The sequence below is a fragment of the Dreissena polymorpha genome, chromosome 6 (genome assembly GCF_020536995.1).
Source record: "Dreissena polymorpha isolate Duluth1 chromosome 6, UMN_Dpol_1.0, whole genome shotgun sequence".
NCBI lineage: Eukaryota > Metazoa > Mollusca > Bivalvia > Myida > Dreissenidae > Dreissena > Dreissena polymorpha.
The window spans coordinates 114,679,958-114,691,317 of record NC_068360.1 but is presented as its reverse complement, the minus strand read 5'-3'; the positions used below and the strand labels follow the sequence as shown (position 1 = coordinate 114,691,317).

General features: G+C 35.6%; 1 long non-coding RNA gene across 1 annotated transcript; it reads right to left on the bottom strand.

The window, feature by feature from the left end:
- Positions 1-2,964: 2,964 nt before the first annotated feature.
- Positions 2,965-5,943, bottom strand: LOC127833826 (uncharacterized). The gene is made up of 5 exons (XR_008027616.1): positions 5,868-5,943; positions 5,251-5,319; positions 4,857-5,082; positions 3,473-3,702; positions 2,965-3,174 (listed from the first exon to the last, which is right to left on the bottom strand). It is a non-coding gene; the product is annotated as an uncharacterized LOC127833826 (long non-coding RNA).
- Positions 5,944-11,360: the final 5,417 nt, after the last annotated feature.

The window sequence follows — 11,360 nt, the reverse complement described above, 5'->3', positions numbered from 1 at the left end:
AACTATATTTTTCAATACTCCGCCCTTCTTAGTACAAAGTTCACTATTTAGTGACGTCATTGAATTGTACAAACATATGACGTCATTTTCATTCATAAATATTTTGCAAACGACGTCACTTTCATTGAAAACAACAATCGTAAAAACTTAATGTCGTCCGGTTTATTGATGCTACTGAAAAGCTGACATGCTATAAATGTTTTCTGAATTACGTTTCCTAACAAATAACATTGTTTGTAGACGTGGTTATGCCACTTATCACCAAATATACAATTTATTGTTTCATTACATTTATATACATGCTACATTTATTACATTTCTTTCAGAGCGGGTTTTAGCACGTGCATTTTACTGCAATATTTTCTTTATTTATTCGGAACTATTTTCGAAACATTAAGCTCCGCCCATAAGTTATTGCAGAATAACCCACGCTTGATTTCCTTCTGTGTCTATAGAAAACAAGTCGCGTGCCGTGTTAGAATAGTCTGTAAAGAACATTTGCTATGTGTAACGAGTATTTCGGTACTTTAAACACGCTCCCAAATGATTGCACGCTTAACAAAATCTAACCTGTTACTACGTGTAATGTTGGTATTAGTAATAAATTAACACCTCTACACTGATATTTACCCATGTGATTTACGAAAATATTTACGAAACATTGTGTCCACATGTATTTGACACGAATAGCGCTTTCTATAACTGGAATTTTGCTAAGTTTTACACGCTTTCTGACGCCGAGCGGGTACCGAAGACCAACATGTTACTAGTATTACGTATAAAAGTGATCGAAATAATATTAAACAATGGTTATGAGGCATTTATCAATCATCATAATTGAAAGTGCGGAACAACAAAACGGTGGCATTGATACGGCTTTATTTAATTGGTAACATAAAACAGTTTTCACTTGTTTTTGACGTGTAAAACGATTTATAACGTTCACTTCGTTAAGTTACGCAAATACCAACATTCCCTATTAGTTTACATACACACGTGATATAAATTCATACTTAATATTGCTTGCATGACATTTTCAGTTTCTGAAATAAATTATTTTCTATAAGGGGGATTTAGGTAATTTGGGTTATTCTACACATTGAAGCTTCCGTTCGCACTTGTCAAGACCACATTTCCGCGAAATTGTATAGAATTTAATTCCTATGATATATATCTTGATACCTCCTGTACGAGTTTCATAAACCTTTCAGTTTCATAAACCTTACAAGTTTTTAGTATGACATGAATACATGTTGGCATCATATTGAGCTTAAAATGCTGTTCGTATTTTATACCATCTTTGTTATTCATTTACTTTAATAGAACAGACAGTTCTGACCGTCAAAACTCTGTTACCACCGTCTATTGTCGCTATCCGGAATTTAGCCTTGGACGTCCAAGTGAGAAGCGCACGCCCAAGTGAGAAGCGCAATAACCACAATACATGTACGCTGTGTTAATCGGGCAGCCAGTTATCAACATACCGCGCGAGATGATACTATATCGCTAAAATATTTTAAATGTAAAATTTCATTTGGTTATTCAGTTGTTGTGATAAAACATTATAACATCTATGTCACGGTAAACGACATACATATATGTATATTCACTCGCTTAAACTTTTAAATACATACATAATCTTCTTGTATAGCCCTTATCTAGGATTATATATCTCTTCAGACTATCGCAGTGCCTATCTCTATTGCGTGTGTCGTATATTCGTCTCAATTTAATTTTAAATTTAGGTGCGATGCAACAATATACCATGCAACGCACATAAAGAATTTCATAATCAACGACCTTACACTACTGAGTCGTGTATTTGAACATGATAACATACTAACAATATTAAACTTCATTTCATGCATTTATGTGTAATCAGTTTAAATCGAGGTATTTAATTATATTGCATCGAAGGCATAACCATTTTGCGACACTCGCGGATCTGATTTCTGGATAGAACCAGTACTAGGCGCATTGAGAGGTCACACAGAGAACGCTCCCAAACTGCCAATCAAACCCAAGTTCTTATTATCGCAAGGCTGTCACTATATTCATTACAACACCTCTAAATATACATAACGGTACAATGGATGGGTTAATTTTTAGCTAGAATTAACAAGGCAAAAAATGACCTATTTAAATATTTGTTTTATATCACTTTAAAACTATTATTTTATAATCGAATATACGTAAATTAAGCAACTATAGCGCGTAATTTATTTTATCTTTGTAACTATTACTATCATGTTAGAGAATGTTTTCGATAAAACATGTTACAACATTGTTGCACAATTTTTTAATCGTGAATGAATTTGAACGATGTGCATGTGCGACACTGTGGCAAAAATACACATTTCAATTCAGGTTCTGACTCCCGTTCGTTAAGATTTCGTATAATGTATCATTTTACATTTAGTGAACAGTGTTTAAAAGTGGATCTATAACATACTATCTCAAATCCGCCCCTGATAATGTCGAACGGCAAAAATACATTTGAAATGATCCGATGCTCGTACAGAATGACCTGTCTTGTCTTGTTTAATGGAAACATGTTCTTCTTTTCTTTATCTCTAAGTGATAGTGACGGTCGAGTGTGTCGGTGTAAGTTTATTCACACGTCCCGTTGGCGTCTTCGCGACTGCCCTATGTGCGGACCTGTGTGACAGCGTAGTAAGGCTTGAGTATAATAGATAACTTCGTCGCCCATTCACGTTAACCCATACATGCATGTATAGCCAAAGAACATCTATTATGTATCAATGTCTAAGTGCAATTTACAAATACTAAAGTTCACCTTTGCCTAACAACATCATTAAACAATTGGCGACGCATGAATGTTAACTGACGAACATAATTATTTGCTTCTCGTTTATTTGTTAATGCATTTCACGACATTTTACAAACAGATTCGTCTTTTGCTGAATATCAATATTCAGCAAGTTTGTTGTCGTCAGAGCCCATTCACACGTTGGCATATGAATTTGTTAAGATGCCCACAATTGTTGCTGTGTAGCTTATAGCCGCTCACGTGGTTTATCGAGACGCAGTGCTGGTTACCCGACGGCTCACCATGTGCCCAGCCATTGGACATATCAACCGGATGTCCATTTGTCCAGATGAAGTGAAGAGGTTGCAGCACATCTTGGGCACCTATCCAAAGAATGGCTCCATCTGAATGTTCATAAACGCATTATTACTCCTGTGTTTCTCAATAAGTCGAATTAATGATACATGTACCCTAAACATCGCAAGGATGATGTTGATACTCGTGTTACATTAAAACTATTGTAATAGGGGTCATTTTATATAAATATTTCACCCTTTACACGTCTTTCTAAACAAGCAGATTGGCACATCTTATAAAATATATAATGGTTTTAATATAAACAACACACACCAACTTCACAATAACTAACTTAATATTTTAACATCAAAATGAGTAAAAAGACAGACAATATTTACATTTCACCTCCTAGTCCCATTCTTGTCAGCTCGGTTTGTAACAGTTGAAGTTTCTGCAATGAATCTAAAACGACCAGGTCGTTTCATGGCGACATTGTGCTCTTGCAGCGTCCCATGCTTTCAAATTTGTTTTGTGAACCTTAACGCATAGTGTGGTACCGCCTTCGTTGTCATAGAGTTGTTTGTAACCATTGGTGACGTCGCAAGCTGGTTAATATGTGCGCGTAGTTGTTTAGGCTGTTGTACAGATGATAATGGATACAAAGAGCTGGGATTGTATGAGCCCCACTCAGGGAAATCAGGGATTAATACATGTGCGAAAAGTGTCGTCCCAGATTAGCCTGTGGAATCTACACAGCTTTATCAATGACGACATTTTCTATCTTAACCTGACTTGTGCAAAGACGCGATTTTCTTTAAACAAAAAATATAACAAAATCGGAAAATATTGTCCCAGATTAGACCTTTGGGACTGCACAAGTTAATCTGGGATGAAACTTTACGCACATTTATCAAGCCTTGTTCTCCCAGAACGTAATTCATATTCTTTACAAACATAAATCAACAGCGTATGTTTCGTTTGATATTTATGATACGTATATAGAAATACCAAATAAAAGTCCACATACAAAAGATACAGTGTTTCTGTTTACAACCTGAAACTATACTCATTTCCATTTAATGTAGATAACTACAGTTGCTATCATACAGTGTGTAAATGATATAAATGATGTAAACATGGCCAAATACATTCAAATTAAGCACACCAAATAATTAGTTGTTTTTGTTTATGTGTTTGATTTCCCGTTTTCGTTGTTGGCATAGTTTACAGTAAACATGTAATCAATATTGTGGGGTGCATATATAAAAACTGAACGTTTGGTGGTGGATGGAGTTCATCTTGCTACAAAAAACTGCGGAGGATCATTGCATAAATTTACACACGCAAATGTTGCAATAGTTATTACAAGTTTGTAATAAATTGAACATAAAGCATAATATCAAACCTGACGTATGATTTGACATTACACGTGTATGATTCAATTGAGTCGCGTTCTGGGAAAACTGGGCACAATGCATGTGCGTAAAGTGTCGTCCTAGATTAGCCTGTGCAATCCACACTTTCCGCCTAAATTGGAATTTTGCTAAAAAGAGACTTCATTTAAACGAAACGTGTCATAAAAGCGGAAAGTGTCGTCCCTGATTAGCCTGTGCGGACTGCACAGGCTTATATGGGACTACACTTTACGCACATGCATAATGCCCAGTTTTCTCAGAACACGACTCAATTAATGAATAACGCTTCCAATCATGGATTCATACACTGCTGATCAACTTTAAGATCTATATGGACACTGTTATGCATTGACTTTCTGTGAAGTCCATCGTACCTAAGGTTGTGGTTATTGTAGTAGAAGACATGGTACTTGTCGAGGATGGTAGATTACAAAAGTGTGTTGTGCAGCAGTCAATAGTTGTGTCGCGCCCGTAAACATATTGTTTTAAACAGCGTGCTCTCCGTCCCACAATAAGCACTTGACCATTACAGGCCTGTATGGGTTGAACACGAATAAAAGCCCAGCATGTATGTTCGTCCCTAAACAACCTCCTTATTACCTATTCAGTTTCAAATGCAAAATAATAACACAAGTAAAAACTCGATATCAACATAACTGCAACTTCCCCTATTAAAGTCAACGGTCGCGTACACAATAAGATATGATCAATACTTTTGTTTCGACAACAATTAATGCGATCAAATACCTATCACCGTTTAATTTATACCTGCGGGGTGGCGCAGCCCATTATGTATTCAGTTGACTCGTTACTTGATCTCTTTTTATGTAGACACATCTGAAATATATGTATAATACATTATGATGATAATGATGATGATGATGATGATGATGATGATGATGATGATGATGATGGTGATGATGATGATGATGATGATGATGATGATGATGATGATGATGATGGTGATGATGATGATGATGATGATGATGATGATGATGATGATGATGATGATGATGATGATGATGATGATGATGATGATGATGATGATGATGATGATGATGATGATGATGATGATGATGATGATGATGACGATGATGATGATGATGATTATTATTATTATGACGACGACGACAACGATGATGATGATGGTGGTGATGATGCTGATGCTGCTACTGATGCTGCTGCTGATCATGATGATGATGATGAGGAGTAGGAGGAGAAGGAGCATTTTCCAGATGTGAAAAAGCGTTATCATATAAATATATTCAAACGTTTAACTATGGTAAATTTTAACATTATTTTGTTTATTTTTAAAAGCCGTTGTAAAATTGTGTTTTTTTATGCATGTTTAAATTATCATCGCAATATATTTTAACAACGTTTACCTCTCCATTTTGGCAAATCTTCACAATATTGCAGTCCTGAAAGGTGGGGTCCGTGGTTTTGCACTTGCAACATAGTAAACCTTGGACAAAATAGACAAGTTTTAAACTTCGTTGCTGACAGTGTTTTTTTACATATGAGTATCATTAGCTAAAAAACCAAGCCACGATTTTGTTCTTGTAAATGTACGAATCATAGATTCCTTATTTTCTTAATGCTTCAATGCAGTCTTTTGTTTTGCATACATATTCTGGATAACAGCTTTATAACCAGGTTTTGTGTTGCGTATGTAAGTGGGACTTCTTGATCCAATTACGAAGCCCTAAGACATTCAAATGCAAGAATTCTGTCGTTATGTATTATATACGACTTTGATAAGTCTTTATTTGCCTGTAGCTTGTCTAGCCTCTTTGAGACTTGCCCCGGCGATTAGAACAACAGAACACACCAATAGCAGAGCTGAAATGTACACATATAAGAACAGAATTAAAATCGAAATCAATGATTACAGATCAATAGCTATGTCTGCTTATTTTGTTATACATACAAATGATTTTATTAGTTGAGTGTTTCATTAAATGACTATTTTTTTAAGCGTTTGGTATACGAAGTCATACATACGTCTCAATTTCATTGGCAAATCCTGGGTCGATAGGTTACCGCAAATGGTTCACTTACCCAATTTACATACATGTCTCTGAGTTGAGATAAGGGATGTCACAGTTTACGAACGGCAATTTAATATAAACGTTGAGTTGTATTTATGATAACTATCGGCAATTCGAAAGGAATGGCCGTGTTGATAAAAAACATCTTCAGTTATTGACATAAATCATGTCATTCTTTTAATGTTTTAAAACAACAAATCATACATTATGTTATTAATTAGGTCATTGCTTGTAAAATTTTATTTTATTTTTATTATGTTACAAGAAGTACTTGTTTGTCATAGTTCGTTGTCAAATAACCCACTTCTGGAAGTAAATTAGTGCAGGAATTAAATCATGAGGGCAAATTTAAACGTGCGTCCGTGTAGTATTTGACCACACGATATGCCGTAAAAGTATTATATCGATTCTAATACGGCGTTCTTTTGACTGCTTATCCTAATATGCCTCTTAAGTTGTACTATTTCTTTCTTATAAAATTTCTCCCATAGTATATACGGCTGTTCTATCGAAAAATGGAACAATTTTGCATTAAATTCGTTCAGTCCAATTCTTAGATAGCACAAAAACAGGCAAAGTGATACATAACTTTACTACTATAAATAATGTTCGTTGTAAGATATATAACACCAACAGACAGAAAAAAAATGTGAAAAGCTGCCATTGTTTAAAAGGTTACACTGTATGATTTTATCCTTCATTATTTATTAATTGAAAATTAGGGTAAAGTACGTGTATGTGTTTATATTTTGCTGTTACAATCGGGCGGATCACAAAAGGCGGTATTGAAAGAACAAATCTCATTGTTTTAGTTTTATGAAACTAGCTCAGTTCGTTTAAAAATAAAAACGCGAAATCCATTGAGCTACTTTTAGTAACAGTGACATTAACTGTAACCTCATGCATGACTCACGAAACTGCAGAGGTCGTTATTTAAGGACAAACAGACAGATAGTTCATTCAAATTTGTACAAAAGTACATCGTCTTCATACATAATATACATATTGTTTTCTTTCACGTATATAGGTATAACAACATAACATAAAATAGTCATTGAAGGATACAAAGACAAATAGACACATAGGATGGTAAGAACAGCGTAGGTTCGACCTAGGCGGTACTGAAATTAACTAAACAAAAGTATTAAAAATCGTTTACTTTTTTATAGCAAATTTTTAGTTGATATATTTACCTACATTCGAAATTATTGTTTTCTCACATGAAACAAATAACTTGCGGAATTTGTATACATTTGGATTGATATATAATATATGGTTGATGTTTTTTCTTCGATAAGTGAAGCAGCGGTTAATATATATCAAGTGGTAGTCATCTTCTCAAAGACATTACAACGTTGGCAATTATGTTCATGTCATGGAAAAGTATTCCGCGCGTATCTGCAAGTTTGGATTTTCAAAGGGTGTACTGACAACTGTGAAATCTAAAACTTCTTATATTATATTCATGGCCTTTACATATATACCATTCACATGTTCCTGACTTAATAACAAATCGTCTGTATAATTCAACACCGTTCTTAATTGTTTAAAGGTGTCAAGTACTTCAATGTCGTTATTATTGCAGGTTCTTTTTTTCGTTTTCTTCAAAATACCATAACCTTTGTTTTAGCAGTATTAACATTTTACCGTAAAGAATTGCAATATCAATATAAGTTATCTAAATGCTGTTGTATTGCAACACGTGACTTGCCTAAAATAGCCATGCCATCAGCAAATAATAATAAAATCAATGATATCATCTATAATCAGACCAGAGTTAATGTTATCTTGTAAGTATAGTTCAATATCCTCGAATAAATAAAACAAAATCGACCGAATTACATTCCATTGCCTCAGTCAAACCGCATAACTAAAGTAGTATGAATAAGATGAACAATAGTTTACACGTAAGTTTACAATTGAATACATATGCTTCACAAGTCAAAGCAATGTGTCATGCATATTAGACTTGGACATTTTCAATATTAATGCATTGATATCTATTCTATCAACATATTTTTAAATATGGACGTATATAACATGCAAACGTATATCTTCATTTTTTTTTGTACAATCGACATCGATACATAAATAACATAGACAGTTGAATTAAACAACAGAGGAGAGATTTTTAGCTATCACGAGGGAACGACTAAGCTATCTCGTGGCCACGAGTTAGTCAGCCAATCAAAATTGTTTCATATGGTCGTCCATGATGATATTGATACAAAGGGAAGTAATCGTCACAGTAAAAGCCCGATTTGGCCTGCTATATATATATATATATATATATATATATATATATATATATATATATATATATATGCGTACAGAATATTTGCACATGTTACGCAAAATTTAATTGTCTGACTAACTCGTTACCTCGAGATCGCTAAAGTTTTCTCCTCTTTTGTTTACTGCATCCCTCCTTTATTTACTGTACCGCTCTTTTTTAATTGCACTCCTCTTTTTGTTAGTTTTACACTCCTCTTTTTTTCTATCTGATAGCGAACTCTTGGCCACGAGTTTGAAAGTCGTGGCCTCGAGTTACTATGTCAAGGCCACGAGATAGAAAAAAAGAGGAGTGCAATTTAAAACAAGAGGAGTGACTGTCACCTCTATGCCACCGTAAATACGCGTCATCATTTGCAGTATTTATTCCGTATTGTACAATATAATCATATTTATTACTAACTGTACTATTTAGATCACCAGCAACGTATATTTTACCGAATTTAGAAAATAAAAAAATATCATTTTCTAAAATGTCTAACGCTGTAACGCTGGTGTTGGCTGATTTTACGTTTCAAACTGTACTTCAGCTTCAGTTTCAGACGAGCGACAAGGGGATGATGGTCCAAAGCCAGTCTGCTTTTCGCTTGACACGAACATCCATCTGTATCCTTCTGTGATAGAAAAACTTTCTCAGATGACCAGGTTACTCTTGTCGCACAGGTCGGCGAATCCCATACCGTTTTCGTTCATTTCGTCTAACGTTTGCTTTTCCATGATCTCTTCATTTCCTCGCTTGATCTAGCGTTAAAGTCACCCATCAGAATGATGACGTTTCTCTTTGGTCTGTCCTTCTGGCTCTCTTCACTGTCGTTCCTTGGGGCTTAGCACTGGACAATGTTTACGTTGATCCTCATCTTCTTCGTATGGAAAGAAGTCGTCATGATCCGTGGTGCTATCTATCTATCTATCTATACTGTCTAACTCCCCTTGCGGGTATTATTGACATGTTTGCAGTCATTGCAAAGATAAAAGTGTTAAAAGTGAAAAAGTGAGAAAGATAAAAGTATGATAGATTTATCATGTATGGTGAAGTGATTTAAAGTATAAAAAAAAACGATACAAACATGTGTCTTGGAGTTAAAGGGGAAGAAGGGGAAAGCAGGGACCGCTTAAAACCTTCAAGATCAGGATGTAACACTGTAGTATCAGGGAGGTTGTTCCACATCACAATTACAGTTGGAAAAAATGAAAACTTGTAATAATTTGCAGTGGTATGGATCTGTCTGAAAGAGAGGAGGTGCATGTGACGAGTGAATCTGGTGGGTCGCTCGATATATGATGGTAGGGGCACGGCCACTAAACCTTGAACCATTTTGAAAAAGATTATTAATTTAGTGTCATTTCGTCTGTCATGTAGGGTCTGCCAACCAAGTTCCTGTTGCATGGAGGTGACACTGTCATATGGAGAATAATTATGCTTGACCCAGCGGACTGCTCGACGCTATACATTTTCATTTTTTTTGTATATTTTGTAATGTGTGAGGACTCCATACGGAAAAAGCATATTCAACCTGTGGTCTAACTATTGTCTTGTATGCCAGCTGACGAATGTTGGAATTTCTTGTCTGTATGTTCCTGCGTAGAAAACCAAGAGATTTATTAGCGTTATTTGTAATTCTGTTTATATGGGTGTTGTGAATTTGTGCTTCGCCTCCCACCCGATGAACGCTCTCTGTACTGGCTTTTAGAGCATCAGGGCTGCTCCCTTGGTGTGTGCTGCATCCCCATGATCATGCCCTGGGCACAACAGAAACTCAACGGAAATAAGTCGCTTCTGCACACAGCCAGACCATCTGGATGCACGGATAGTCCATGTACCGATGGTGGTCGTGGACTTGGTGGGGATCAAAGTCTTCGGCCTGGTGGTTCCCATGTGACTCTGGTGTTTACCGTCCGGCGCCATATGTCCTCTAGCTGGTGGTCCATCTCCTCCCATGTTCGTGATGTTATTCTGTAGGCGTTTCTGTAGAAGAAGGATTTCAAAAGAGTAGGTTATCTAGCCCAACGCCCAATCCGCCTCATTTTTTTAGCGCGGGCTTAGGACCGTCATTGGCGGAGTGTTTTCTGTTGCGACGCTTATAACGATCAATGTATGTTTACTCTTAATTCTTTTTTTGTGTGTAAAAATCCATAAGACCATCTATGTTACGGTGAACGGCATAAGTACATATATATTCACCTGCAACTATACAAATATATATTTATATACCGTTATAGTAACAATATAGAATTTTATATCATTCTGTTGATCTCAGTTGACCTCTTCAGACGCAGTGGCTATATCTATTGCGTACAAGTATATACGTATCTATTCAATTTAATATGAAGGTGAGTTACAAAAATAGACCAGACAACGCAGATATGGAATGCCTCAGATAAAAGACCTCACTATGTGGATCCGTAGTTTTCAGCATAATTTCAGATCAAGAAACATAAAGCTCGTCACCAAGATTACTATATTTACCTTCAATGAATGAGTGCGTATTGAGTTTAAACCTATGTATTTAACTTTAGTTGAACTGAAAGCCTTGA